The 15,189-nt window shown below is 44.2% G+C and overlaps 1 protein-coding gene across 2 annotated transcripts in view; it reads left to right on the top strand.

Moving 5' to 3' along the window:
- Positions 1-3,099: 3,099 nt before the first annotated feature.
- phldb3 (pleckstrin homology-like domain, family B, member 3) overlaps positions 3,100-15,189 on the top strand; it is a 54,867-nt gene continuing 42,777 nt past the window's right edge. For both annotated transcript variants that reach the window (XM_002939142.5, XM_004916391.4), the window contains exon 1: positions 3,100-3,709. The gene's annotated coding sequence lies outside the window, so the exon portion shown is untranslated. The remainder of the gene's footprint in view (positions 3,710-15,189) is intronic.

Genomic DNA, 15,189 nt, shown 5'->3' on the forward strand with positions numbered 1-15,189 from the left:
GTAGGAAAGGATATTATATCTATGTATGATCCATTCTCATATTCTGATCTCCCCAGACAGGTATATGCAGTGTCGGACTGGCCCCCCAGGATACCAGGAAAACTCCCGGTGGGCCCAGGGGTCAGTGGGCCCTCCTGCTCCTGACCATTTGGCCTACTTCATGGTTATTCCCTATTTCTGAATGGAAACAAAGAGGAGAAATAGATGGAAGAATAGATGCTAGCATGTAAATAAAAGAGACTGGGAGAATAAAGTGGTTGAGTGAGGAAAGGAGGAAAAATAGTTTCGAGAGTGGCCCATAGTCTAAGGGTTTCTGGTGGGCCCCTGGGGTCCCAGTCCGACACTGGGTATATGACAATTCAGAGTCCTGTCTGCTACAAGGTGCACCTACTATGGCTGCAAGGTATTATGGCTGGAGGTCTGGGGTGGGGTGGTAAAATGACAGGGACAGATTAGCAAAGGTCATTTCCACAACACACAGACATAACAAAATAGTAGCCAACGGGCTGTCGTACAGGGGATGTCCGAAACCAGACAAGAAAGGATCACAAGAATGCATAGTCTGGGGCCTGGGAAACCAGTTACTCCAGAACTACCAGAAATGACCTCTGTAACCCTGACAGGTAAAGATCCACCTGTATGTCGAGCTCCCCAATGTAGGAGACCAGGTGGTCCAAAGTTGGCTTATCCAATCATTGGGCCCCTGGGCACGTGATCAGAATGTAACAGGGGGCCGTCAGGCGAGGGTGCATGAATAAGGGTCACAATAGAAGCAAAGTAGAAATCCCAGCCCCAGTGCTGCCCTCCATATTCCCAGTTTATATGGTGGAACAGAGGTTGGGCCTGTAGATGAGCTCCAAACATGGATACTTCCACTTCTGGGGGTGAACATTGATGTACAAAAATATAAAATACTTTATTATATATTCCATATCTGGGAATTAAGGTGGGCACAAAATGACACACAGGAAGAGCTTGCTTCTTGTATCTCCAAGTCTGGCATCAATATTCCTCTGCACTTAGTACTTAGGGTTGCCCCCTGGCCAATATTTGACCAGCCCAGCCAGTAAATCTCCAGCTAGGGCCGTAATTATTGCCTATAAACCCTATAAACGACTCCCTTCCATGATCCCCCCCTTATATAGAAAGTCCCGCCTATGCCCCACCCATTTTCTTGCCCAATCGGCCCATTTCCTCACCCTCCTGATACTAAGGTGCCACCTTTTATGGTGCCACAGAACCTAAACATTAGACCTGCTCTTGTCCAGGTGTCTTATCAAGGGTTCACCTATGTTTTTTTCCTCTGTACCAAGAAGACAAATACAAAAATACAATAAATCTCTCCGGCTGTATTTCTGGCGCCATATTGTTTCTTGGCACGTTGGGCCATGGCGCCAAAGCTGAGCAAGGTGCAACTTGATTCCCTTTCTAGGGCTCAAATACCATTGCCGTGGGCACGAGTGCAGGAACAGTATGGGGGCAGAGTTGCACCCCTCAGGGCCCGAGAGCAATGAATGCTGCAGGCTGCGCTGGATTAGAACACAGAACAACAGGAGTTGATATTCTGAAAAGAAAATTCCAAGTGTAATCTCCAGACTGTGGGCCTTTGTGTCTGTAGGAATATGTCGTTACCACCTGACATTTCAATAAGAAAATGCTATTTTTACACAAGAAAACACCTCTGGCGTTTGTACGAGAAAAAAAAAGGTTTTCTTCCCCCAACGTTTCCTGTAGCAGAAACACCTCCACATCTGTGATACATTAACGTTATTCCCTAGTCGCCAGCATTCACAAGTAACTGCCTAGGGTACTCGCCATAACAGTTACTCTTAAAGGAACCAACATGCATGGTACAGGTATAGGGTCCGTTATCGGGATACCTGTTATCCAGAAAGCTCCGAATTAGGGGAACGCCATCTCCCATAGACTTAATTTTAATAAAATATTTTATATTTTTGAAAATGAATTTCCTTTTTCTCTGTAATAATAAAGCAGTAACTTGTACTTGATCCCAACTAAGAAATAATTCCCCCTTATTGGGGGCAGAACAGTCCTATTGGGTTTATTTAATGGTTAAATGATTCCCTTTTCTCTGTAATAATAAAACAGTACCTGTACTTGATCCCAACTAAGATATAATTACCCCTTATTGGGGGCAGAACAGCCCTATTGGGTTTATTTAATGGTTAAATGATTCCCTTTTCTCTGTAATAATAAAACAGTACCCGTACTTGGTCCCAACTAAGATATAATTACCCCTTATTGGGGGCAGAACAGCCCTATTGGGTTTATTTCATGGTTAAATTATTCCCTTTTCTCAGTAATAATAAAACAATACCTGTACTTGATCCCAACTAAGATATAATTACCCCTTATTGGGGGCAGAACAGCCCTATTGGGTTTATTTAATGGTTAAATGATTCCCTTTTCTCTGTAATAATAAAACAGTACCTGTACTTGATCCCAACTAAGATATAATTACCCCTTATTGGGGCAGAACAGCCCTATTGGGTTTATTTCATGGTTAAATGATTCCCTTTTCTCTGTAATAATAAAACAGTACCTGTACTTGATCCCAACTAAGATATAATTACCCCTTATTGGGGGCAGAACAGTCCTATTGGGTTAATGGTATGGAGATCCTAATTAAGGAAAGGTCCTTTATCTAGAAAGCCCCAGGTCCTGAGCATTCTGGATAATAGGTCCCATACATGGTACCCCAATGGGCATGATTATTAGGGTACCTTCTGTTTCGCATGGTTACAGACCCATAGGGCACAATGAATGCAGTTGGGTTGGTTTCACACAAACAGCAGGGAACTGGGGGGTTGGCGGTGTCTGTATCGGGGGCCACATAAGCAAACTAAGACCTGGTTTCTCTCCTCTTTCTGTGGTTGTTGTGGGTTTCTGTGGGTTTCTGCAGCCAGGCAGGGGGTGTATTTATTCAGTTTCTGCTCGGAGCGGTGCAAATACACAGAAACTTGCTGCACAACAGAGACAGCCTATTGTACCTACTATAAAGGAGACCTTTTTCTACAATGGAGTTTACATAAGGTTTGTTTTGATAGGCACAAGGCGAGAGGGAAGAGTGACAGGGGAACATGAGTGGATTGAAGGGGGGGAATACAATGGGGCAGAAGCAGAGAGAGACTGAGAGCGAGGAAGAGGAGGAGTGTGCAAAGCAGAGGGCTGGATCTGCTAAGTGCAGGCACTAGAGCTGGAGAAGTGAATTATTCACTCTGTCACAGGCTGCTGGGTGCACCTACTGCTCTGTGCTGCCCGGGAACCCGCCAGCTGTTGGCCATTTCACCCACTCAGGTCCTGGCATAGGAACCCACTCCTCCTTGGAACTGCCATCTTTCTTTAGCCCCTGGCACAGGTATTATTTCTCTTTCTGGCACAGAACCCCTGGCTCAGGTATTCACTCACCCTGGCACAGGCACCCACAGCACAGAACCAACTAACCAGCTGAGCACCACCTTGGCACTGGTACCAGCTAACCCAGCGGATCAGTTACCCATTCATTCCCTAGCTCTGGTACCCACTCCCTGGCACCGGTACCCACTCTGGCTGTGGAACTGTACAGAGAAACCTACAAGGTGTGGGAAACACTGACGTTGGAACTGACGGAGCCCAAGGGAGACTTTGGTCCCGGGGAGCAGCGGGGCAGAGATCAGAAAGCAGTCTGCTAAAAGCAGCCCCCGCCAAGGTAAGCGTATATATATATATATATATTTATATTTATGTACTGTATATATACAGCTGCTCTCTCTCCAGTTACTTCCTATAAATGGGATACAGGTGTGACTTTATACACAGGCAAAAGCAAAATCATTGTTAACCCTTCGTTCACTGTGCAGACACACCAGCTCTCATACAGATGTATGTGTATATATGATTAATTATAAACAGACCTGACCTCTCAGTTCAAGGTTCCCCCGGTTGCATTCAGCTTAATGGAAAACTTGGCAACGCTGGCTGATTTTATTTCTAGTTGTTGAGGTTTAGGATTGTAAAACCCTTGCTGAACTACGGCTCCCAGAATCCTCAGTTGCTGACTGCTGTTGGGAAATCTGTGTGGCTTTGCAGGTGTATACATTAATAATATGCTCACAGCATCCCCACTAACAGCAATTTGCCCCAAAGTGACCCACAACTCCCAGAATTCCTCCAACAGACTCAGACCTTAGGTTATCAGGGGGTGCTGGGAAATAAGGATCATACATTTCAAACCCAGCAATACTGTCTGGATAGTGTACTATGTGTATTTGTGTGTATGTGTGTGTGTTATGAGTGCATTAGTGCTTTCCTGGTTTCACTTTGGGTAAACTCATGTATAATTGCCCAGTTTTTCCGCTTAAAATCATCTCCATAGAAAACATATGGACTCAGGTCCCAGTGATTGGAAGTGACATGTTTATCTGTAAGAGGACCTCTTGCCGAGCTGTTACATATGCCCTAATTGTTATAGTGTATAAGGATACAATGCAAGGAAGTCACAAATAATTTGGAAGACTGTATCCCTATAATATTCCTTTAGCTTCCTTTAGAGCAACCATCTCATTATAAGTGCAAGAGAAGTGGCCAATGAGAATGCTGATTCCCAGCACTGTGTCAGGCATCTCCCTGTTATCTTACATATAGAGATAATGATGGCATTTTTCCCGTCATTATATGGCACAGGAATCAGACATGGGGATAAAGGGACAGACTTGTTCAGTGCTGGGAAACTGTGCTTATTGCTCCCAACTCCAATTGCAGGAACAGAGAACAGGGAGCCGGATTTACTCACATCAGCTGGGATTCTCATTGGGGGATTTCTTGCATTTTAATGCAGCCGCTGGCCCTGGGGATTTGGGAATAAGTTTTGAAACAGTTTTATTGTGCAATATTGCTTTAAGAATACAACCCTGATGTTGCTGGACTACAGCTCCCAGCATGCCTCAACCTTCATTATATGTTACATTATTCTGGGATTTGTAGTCCAGCAACAGCTGAGTAACGTTTGGTTGACCAGTGCAGTGCAGCAGGGTTTAGTATCCCCTTTAATCTACAACTCAAAGCTTCTAGTATGATAATTAACTGCCTACAATTGGCGTCAGCATTGATTTGAGTTGAGGCAAAACAAGGGGGTCAATGTGTCCAGTGTTTGTAAATGAGATTAGTAGGTCTTTATGTCCTTTGCACTTTTATTAACATTGTTCCAATAAATGGGTCATGTGATACTGGGGGTTCCTAGGGGGCAAGTACAACGTCCTTCCTAAGGTCCACTGGCAATGTCACCCTTCCCATCACCATCCTACTGGCTTCACGAGACACACAACAAGGGTTAAATTTGGTGTAACCGAATCAATGACGCCCTGCACACCTGTCTCAGAGCAGCAGTCAGAGAGACATCCCTGGTGGGAACAGATGACAGACTGTGGGGGCAAGCTGCTCGCTATTCCTAAACTTTCCTGCTGGGAAATGTGAGAAGAGGGATCTGCTTTCCTTTGCAGATAATACAAATGATGGGCAAGAACTAAAGTGACTTTGTTGCTTCGGGGCAACTCTGGGGCTGAACTAGTTAGGAACCTGGGCTAATGTTGCCTGTTGGAGCCCCCTAGAACATAAAGAGATCTGTTGGAAGGCTTTGGGTTGGGCAGCACAGATTTAAGTAGTTGTCTGAGGTTAGGGCCTCCATCATTGCCCATGGTACAGTTGAAGGGTGAAGACACACAGAGCTACTTAGTAGCAGCTACTTGTCATGGCTACTAAATGCCAGAAAATACCCTGCCATAGACAATACTGAGAATTGCCTCTACTAAAACACACACAGAGACAGTTATCAGTAAATGATCAGCATTGTCTATTTCTGCAGCCACTACGGGCATGGGACCCCTTATCCGGAAACCCGTTATCCAGAAAGCTCCGAATTACAGAAAGCCCGTCTCCCATAGACTCCATTTTAATCAAATAATTCAGAATTTTAAAACTGATTTCCTTTTTCTCTGTAGAAATAAAACAGTACCTGTACTTGATCCCAATTAAGATATAATTACCCCTTATTGGGGGCAGAACAGCCCTATTGGGTTTATTTAATGGTTAAATGATTCCCTTTTCTCTGTAATAATAAAACAGTACCTGTACTTGATCCCAACTAAGATATAATTACCCCTTATTGGGGGCAGAACAGCCCTATTGGGTTTATTTAATGGTTAAATGATTCCCTTTTCTCTGTAATAATAAAACAGTACCTGTACTTGATCCCAACTAAGATATAATTACCCCTTATTGGGGGCAGAACAGCCCTATTGGGTTTATTTAATGGTTAAATGATTCCCTTTTCTCTGTAATAATAAAACAGTACCTGTACTTGATCCCAACTAAGATATAATTACCCCTTATTGGGGGCAGAACAGCCCTATTGGGTTTATTTAATGGTTAAATGATTCCCTTTTCTCTGTAATAATAAAACAGTACCTGTACTTGATCCCAACTAAGATATAATTACCCCTTATTGGGGGCAGAACAGCCCTATTGGGTTTATTTAATGGTTAAATGATTCCCTTTTCTCTGTAATAATAAAACAGTACCTGTACTTGATCCCAACTAAGATATAATTACCCCTTATTGGGGGCAGAACAGCCCTATTGGGATTATTTAATGGTTATATGATTCCCTTTTCTCTGTAATAATAAAACAGTACCTGTACTTGATCCCAACTAAGATATAATTACCCCTTATTGGGGGCAGAACAGCCCTATTGGGATTATTTAATGGTTAAATGATTCCCTTTTCTCTGTAATAATAAAACAGTACCCGTACTTGATCCCAACTAAGAATTAAATAATCCTTATTGGATGCCAAACAATCCTATTGGGTTTAATTCATGTTTTATTGATTTTTTAGTAGACTTAAGGCATGGAGATCCAAATTACGGAAAGACCCCTTATCTGGAATACCCTTGGTCCCGAGCATTCTGGATAATGGGTCCTATAACTGTACTAGTAGCAGCTACTTTATTATGGCTACTAAATGCCAGAAAATCCACTGCCATAGACAGTACTGAAAATTATTTTTGCTAAAACACACATAGAGACAATTATCAGTAAATGATCAGCATTGTCTACTCCAGTAGCCACTACAAGTAGCTGCTACTATTAGCTCCATGTGTCTTCACCCTAAAGGGAATTTGGGCCGATATCTCCCATCAACCCTCAGCAAGGGGCTGCTGGGAAATACAGTAGTAACTGGGGTCAAAGCCATGGTGTTTTCTTGCCTCGGGCTATGGAAAAGTTTTAAGCACTAATTGTGGTAAATAATTTGCAGGCACTTTGTGGAAGAGTCACAGAAAGGGATTAGAAGGGATTGTCACGGCTAATTGGGTTAGGCGCCCATTCCACTTAATTAAATGCAATAGATTATAACCCTGTCGGGGTTGCCTTTTGGCTTCTCTTTTTGTCACTGATATGGTATATGCAATAGCATAGGGGAGAAGGAACGGCAATGGGCCGGCAAGCACAGCATTAACCAAGAGCAAAGAAAACACACGTCTGGATTAAACTGCTCAAGTGCAGTTGTCAATAGCAACCCATGAGAAATTACTTTTTAATGTCACATATCTGAAATTCTTCTTTATTTCTGGACATTGTGTTTGCAGCGACTGGGTGTCGGGCCCACATACACCTGGCATGCTTTTGTCACTCGCCGGCCAATACCAGCCGCTCGCAGCCTTCGGAATGTGGGGATCTGTGGGTGGGTGTGTTTATTTGTGTAAAGCCAAGCTGTGTGCAAGGTGTGTGCGCGTGCCTTACACGCTAAGATCCGCTTGCTTGGCGACCTCCCGATATCCCCACCTACGGGTGGGCAAAGGGGCCAAACGATCCAAATAGAACAACGGGTATAGACGTCCGGCGGTTCGGGGACCACATCAACGAGCCGCTGTGGTCCCTGATCCGACAAAAAATCAAACCTGCCTGATCGAGATCTGCCCGATTTATAATGGTATAACCTGACGCGTTTTATGCTTCTCATAGCACTCATAGGCAAATGCTACATGTCAGACATTCTGAATTTTATGAGCCAATGGTATTACCCGATGCATTTTATGCTTCTCAAAGCACTGATAGGCAAATGCTTCATGTCAGACATTCTGAATTTTACGAGCCAATGGTATAACCCGACGCATTTTATGCTTCTCATAGCATTCATAGGCAAATGCTACATGTCAGACATTCTGAATTTAACGAGCCAATGGTATAACCCGACGCGTTTTATTCTTCTCATAGCACTCATAGGCAAATGCTACATGTCAGACATTCTGAATTTAACGAGCCAGTGGTATAACTCAACGTGTTTTATGCTTCTCATAGCACTCATAGGCAAATGCTACATGTTAGACATTCTGAATTTAACGAGCCAATGGTATAACCCAACGCGTTTTATGCTTCTCATAGCACTCATGGCAAATGCTACATGTCCGACATTCTGAATTTAACGAGCCAGTGGTATAACTCAACGCATTTTATGCTTCTCATAGCACTCATAGGCAAATTCTGCATGTCAGACATTCTGAATTTAACAAGCCAATGGCATAACCCAACGCGTTTCATGCTTCTCATAGCATTCCTAGGCAAATGCTACATGTCAGACATTCTGAATTTAACGTGCCAATGGTATAACCTAACGCATCTTATGCTTCTCATAGCACTGATAGGCAAATGCTTCATGTCAGACATTCTGAATTTTATGAGCCAATCGTATTACCCGATGCATTTTATGCTTCTCATAGCACTGATAGGCAAATGCTACATGTCAGACATTCTGAATTTTATGAGCCAATGGTATTACCCGATGCATTTTATGCTTCTCATAGCACTGATAGGCAAATGCTACATGTCAGACATTCTGAATTTTATGAGCCAATGGTATAACCCGACGCATTTTATGCTTCTCATAGCATTCATAGGCAAATGCTACATGTCAGACATTCTGAATTTAACGAGCCAATGGTATAACCCGACGCGTTTTATTCTTCTCATAGCACTCATAGGCAAATGCTACATGTCAGACATTCTGAATTTAACGAGCCAGTGGTATAACTCAACGTGTTTTATGCTTCTCATAGCACTCATAGACAAATGCTACATGTCTGACATTCTGAATTTAACGAGCCAGTGGTATAACTCAACGCGTTTTATGCTTCTCATAGCACTCATAGGCAAATGCTACATGTCCGACATTCTGAATTTAACGAGCCAGTGAACTAATCTTAATTAATTATCACCTAGTACTCCTTCTCCTTTCATGATGCTAGGCTACAAATAAAAGTATAATATATATAGGTGTATATACTGTATATATTCGGCATCTGGCGCACCTATAGCAGAATTAAGGGCCCAGTGGCGACACCCCGAACCACCACATCCATTGCAGTAACCCCTGCCCCTTCCCAGCATATGGTTACAGTGAGCAATATTTGTTTAGAACTCTAATCTCTGGCATTTGGAAGTGAGGAATACATGTTCTAGGGGGATGGGAAATATGTGCTGCTGCTGCCTGCACTGCTTTACATATAACCTTGCTGTATCGTGTGTACAGGTCAGACGGGTCCTTCTGCTGCCAGCACTAAATTAGAACTTTTCCGGGCTAGCAGGGATTGCTAAAAGTGCTACACTACTGTGTCATCAAATGTTAAAGAGACAGGAGGCTTCCTAGCTGCTGCCCTACTCCAACTCCCAGCATCCTTCAGCAGTCGTTGGGCTTGTATGGGGATACAATATTATATATATATACTGAATCTTAGAATGCTGTAGATGGAAGAAATCTAAGTGACTCTGAAGCTGCTTAAATCAAAGCTAGAATTTAGTTTTAATTCTTTTTTTCAGCCTACAATATAAACATGCTATGTGGTTGCTTGTGTCAGTTACCTTAGCAACCAGATAATCCAAAGACGGTTAGTATTTTTTAATACCTTTCTGTTCAGGAGTCTTCTGTTTTATCTTATATCTGCAGGGACCCTAGCAACCGCACAAAAATGAAAACTGAAATGCCAGACCTGTGAGCTGTGGAATGAAAAAAGGTCAAATAATGAAAAAAAACACAATAAAAAACGTAAATAATTTGCAAAGTTAATTTTAAGCTGAAGCAATAGCAATGTATATGTATAAATATAATATTTTGGCCCTGGAAACAAAAGCAGTGATTTCACCCGGGCAGTGAATAGCTAACAGAACCAGTATTAGTAGGGCTGCCATCAGAACATTTGGGGCTCCTGTACATTTACATAGGGCCCCCCATAAACACAATAGCACAGTACTAAAATTTTGGCCAGGCCCCTTGTGTGCGCAATATAAACAGTTGATGTTATTTTATAATAAGCAGTGACCAATGAGAATGCTGATTCCTATCACCGTGTCAGGCATCTCCCTGTTACCTTACATATAGAGATAATGATGGCATTTTTCCCGTCATTATATGGCACAGGAATCAGACATGGGGATAAAGGGACAGACTTGTTCAGTGCTGGGAAACTGTGCTTATTGCTCCCAACTCCAATTGCAGGAACAGAGAACAGGGAGCCGGATTTACTCACATCAGCTGGGATTCTCATTGGGGGATTATTTGCATTTTAATGGGGATTTGGGGGAAAGTTTTATTGTGCAATATTGCTTTAAGAATACAACCTGATGTTGCTGAACTACAGCTCCCAGCATGCCTCACCCTTCGTTATATGTTACATTATTCTGGGATTTGTACCTGTTGTACCAAAGAGAAGAAGAGAAGTGAGATGTGTTGCTACCTGCACCCTGCGCTGACACTTTGTGTATAACAATAAGTGCCACCCTGCTCTGGCTGGGAAACGGTTAAGGGCTGGGGCAGCCTGAGGCAGAATGTGGTGTTGTAACTGAGAGAACACAAGGCAAACAGGTCGTGCAAATAGGTGTGAGGTGCATATGACATGTGTGCAACCAGGATGCGCAGACATTTAACCTTTTAGCCGCCCATAAAAACACGGGATGGAAAATACAGGTTGGCTGTAAGGAATGTGCTTAGTGTCACTATAACCCATAAAAAAAATCACTGCAAAATACAAGGGCCATAAGTAATGCCCTTGGGCTACTAGGTGGAACCTGTACTTTGGGGTTTTTCCCCCCCAAAACCTGTGACCAGGGTCGGACTGGGCCACCAGGACACCGGGAAAAATCCCAGTGGGCCCCGGCGGCCAGACCCAACCCGACCCTTGCATTAAATTTACGCACTCGGACGTCGGGTGGGGGGTCCTGTGAGGGGGGTTAGGGGGGCCCTTGTAGGGGGGGGATGGTTAGAGGACATGGCCGGCGGGGGCACCTGCAGGGCCCCTGGAGTGAGAGACCCCCCAGTCCGACCCTGCCTGTGGGGCTATTTGTAATGCTGATTGTTAGGGATGTAGCGAACCTCAAAAAAAAAGTTTGCGAACTTATTCGCGAACTTACGCCAAAAAGTGCGAAAGTTTGCGAACCCCATAGACTTCAATGGGAAGGCGAACTTTAAAACCTAGAAAAGCCATTTCTGGCCAGAAAACTGATTTTAAAGTTGTTTAAAGGGTGCCACGACCTGGGCAGTGGCATGCAGGAGGGGGATCAAGGGCAAAAATTTATCTGAAAAATACTTTGTTGACACAGCATTGCGCAAAACCACAAAGGCAGCTGGCAGACCTAGCGGAAATACGCGGCGTTTTTTGCTATTTCGCACAATTAGCACCATGGAAACGGGATTTGCTGAAAAACGCCATGTGTGGCTTGTGCGGCGTTTTTAGGGCGAGAAAAAACGCAGCGGAAAAAAAATACGCGAACCCAAATTGCGAACATGCGCGAAAAGTTCGCAAACTTGCGGACACCCGATGTTCGCGAGAATTAGTTCGCTACATCTCTACTGATTGTCTGATACAAGTACAGATGGAAATGAAGGCATGGGATTTCCCTATGTTTATACTGCCTGCGCTGTGATGCATCTGTCCTCAGTGCTTCTTTACATGAACGAAGCGTGTCCAGAGAGGCATCTGCTGCTTTGGTGCCCTATAGTGCCGGATTATATTGTAAGTGTTGGAAATACTCAGAATATGTTTATAGGCAGCCTGATAAACACCCAGGATATGAAATACATTATAGGCAAGGCTGCTGCTGCGCCAGATGCTGCACAACCCAGCATGCACTATTTCCCAATGTGCCCATGGGATTGTCACCAGGCCTAGCCGGTAAAACAAATGGTGAGGCTGGGGCCAGTATTATGAATTTACTTGCAATGTGGTTGCTGGAACATTCGCAATACCCTAAAGTTCAGCCCCTGGCTGCCCCCCTATAGGAACAGTTCAGTGTAAAAATAAAACTGGGTAAAATAGACAGACAGCGCAAAATTAACAATATTTGTAATATTGATAGTTAGGCAAAATGTAATCTGTAAAGGCTGGAGTGAGCAGATGTCTAACATAATAGCCAGAACACTACTTCCTGCTTTCAGCTCTTATTTAGTCAGTGACTTTAGGGGGGGCACATGGGACATAACTGTTCAGTTAGTTTGTGAGCCCGCAGGTCAGATTCAGATGCAAACTAACTGACAGTTATGTCCCATATGGCCCCCCTGAAGTCACTGATTGGTTACTGACTGCTAACAGCTTAGGGAGCTGAAATCAGAAAGTAGTGTTCTGGCCATTATGTTAGACATGTGCCCACTCCAGCCTTTATAGATTACATTTTTGCCTAACTAACTTTATTACAAATATTTTTTATTTTGTGCAGTCTGTCTATTTTACCCAATTAAATCTTTACACTGAACTTTCTCCTTCCTGATTCTCATCCAGACTTTTGTGACATCATAGCCCTGCCCCTTTCACCATCACCATACCCATATTACATCACAGACTGCCCCATTTGTCACTGCCACCCAACCCCTGCTGGCCAGTAAATTTATTCTATAGGGCTCAGTGGATAGCCCTGTTTCCTTGCAGCACTGGGGTCTTTGGTTTGATTCCAGCTAGGGCACCTAGGGTACAAGGGAATGGGTTTCCTCGGGTTAATCCTGCTCCCTTCCAAAACATACAGTCAGGTTAATTAGCTCCTAATAAAACCAACCCTAGTGTAAATATGACAGGGACCTTAGAATGTAAGCTCACTGGGGCAGGGACTGATGGGAATGTGATAGGGACCTTAGATTGTAAGCTCACTGGGCAGGGACTGATGGGAATGGGATAGGGACCTTAGATTGTAAGCTCTGCTGGGGCAGGGACTGATGGGAATGGGATAGGGACCTTAGATTGTAGGCTCACTGGGGCAGGGACTGATGGGAATGTGATAGGGACCTTAGATTGTAAGCTCCACTGGGGCAGGGGCTGATGGGAATGTGATAGGGACCTTAGATTGTAAGCTCCACTGGGACAGGGACTGATGGGAATGGGATAGGGACTTTAGATTGTAAGCTCACTGGGGCAGGGACTGATGGGAATGTGATAGGGACCTTAGATTGTAAGCTCACTGGGGCAGGGACTGATTGGAATGTGATAGGGACCTTAGATTGTAAGCTCCACTGGGACAGGGACTGATGGGAATGGGATAGGGACCTTAGATTGTAAGCTCACTGGGGCAGGGACTGATGGGAATGGGATAGGGACCTTAGATTGTAAGCTCACTGGGACAGGGACTGATGGGAATGTGATAGGGACCTTAGATTGTAAGCTCCACTGGGGCAGGGGCTGATGGGAATGGGATAGGGACCTTAGATTGTAAGCTCCACTGGGGCAGGGACTGATGGGAATGGGATAGGGACCTTAGATTGTAAGCTCACTGGGGCAGGGACTGATGGGAATAGGATAGGGACCTTAGATTGTAAGTTCCACTGGGGCAGGGACTGATGGGAATGGGATAGGGACCTTAGATTGTAAGCTCACTGGGGCAGGGACTGATGGGAATGGGATAAGGACCTTAGATTGTAAGCTCACTGGGGCAGGGACTGATGGGAATGTGATAGGGACCTTAGATTGTAAGTTCCACTGGGGCACGGACTGATGGGAATGGGATAAGGACCTTAGATTGTAAGCTCACTGGGGCAGGGACTGATGGGAATGGGATAGGGACCTTAGATTGTAAGTTCCACTGGGGCAGGGACTGATGGGAATGGGATAAGGACCTTAGATTGTAAGCTCACTGGGGCAGGGACTGATGGGAATGTGATAGGGACCTTAGATTGTAAGTTCCACTGGGGCACGGACTGATGGGAATGGGATAAGGACCTTAGATTGTAAGCTCACTGGGGCAGGGACTGATGGGAATGGGATAGGGACCTTAGATTGTAAGCTCACTGGGGCAGGGGCTGATGGGAATGGGATAGGGACCTTAGATTGTAAGCTCACTGGGGCAGGGACTGATGGGAATAGGATAGGGACCTTAGATTGTAAGCTCTGCAGGGGCAGGGGCTGATGGGAATGTGATAGGGACCTTAGATTGTAAGCTCACTGGGGCAGGGGCTGATGGGAATGTGATAGGGACCTTAGATTGTAAGCTCACTGGGGCAGGGGCTGATGGGAATAATAATATAATCTCTGTACGGTGCTTCAGGATAATGTAAGTTGGTGCTGCAAAAATAAAGGATAATAAGACAATGTTATCATGGGTTCAGAACTGTGTAACGTTTACATGAAAGCGTTTTTCAGGGAAGTGTAGGCGGAACAGACAGTAAGCGGGTAACTGGAGATGGGGGTTTCACTGGGACAAAGGCACTGAATGTGGCACAGACAGGGTGAGCGCTCTCACTTTCTCTTTCATGTAAAGGATGAAGAATCTGCTTGATAATTGCAGCCTGCAAAAGCCAAATCAAAGCAGAAATAAAAGCCATATAAGCCCAACACAAGGAGAGCTTGTGGCCTTTTAAAGGGGAAACGGCTACTGGTATTTAGAAAATGGAGAGACAGTTGCACAGGAAGCAGAAAAGGAAAAGCAGTATATTTATATATACACATTCAGGGGTAATGCTGCTCATCCTACAACTGGTTTTGCAATCTCTAGCCTGACCACAACTCCAACTGTCATAGGCCGGTTATGTCACTGTATTTCAGCCACAGATTATAGTAAAATAATAATAATGTCACACAATCAACTCTACATACCCCTTGGGCAGACTGGGGGGGCATTATTATTATTATTATTATTATTATTATTAATGAACATAATGCAGCCT

Source organism: Xenopus tropicalis, chromosome 7 (genome assembly GCF_000004195.4).
Source record: "Xenopus tropicalis strain Nigerian chromosome 7, UCB_Xtro_10.0, whole genome shotgun sequence".
NCBI classification, from domain to species: Eukaryota; Metazoa; Chordata; class Amphibia; order Anura; family Pipidae; genus Xenopus; species Xenopus tropicalis.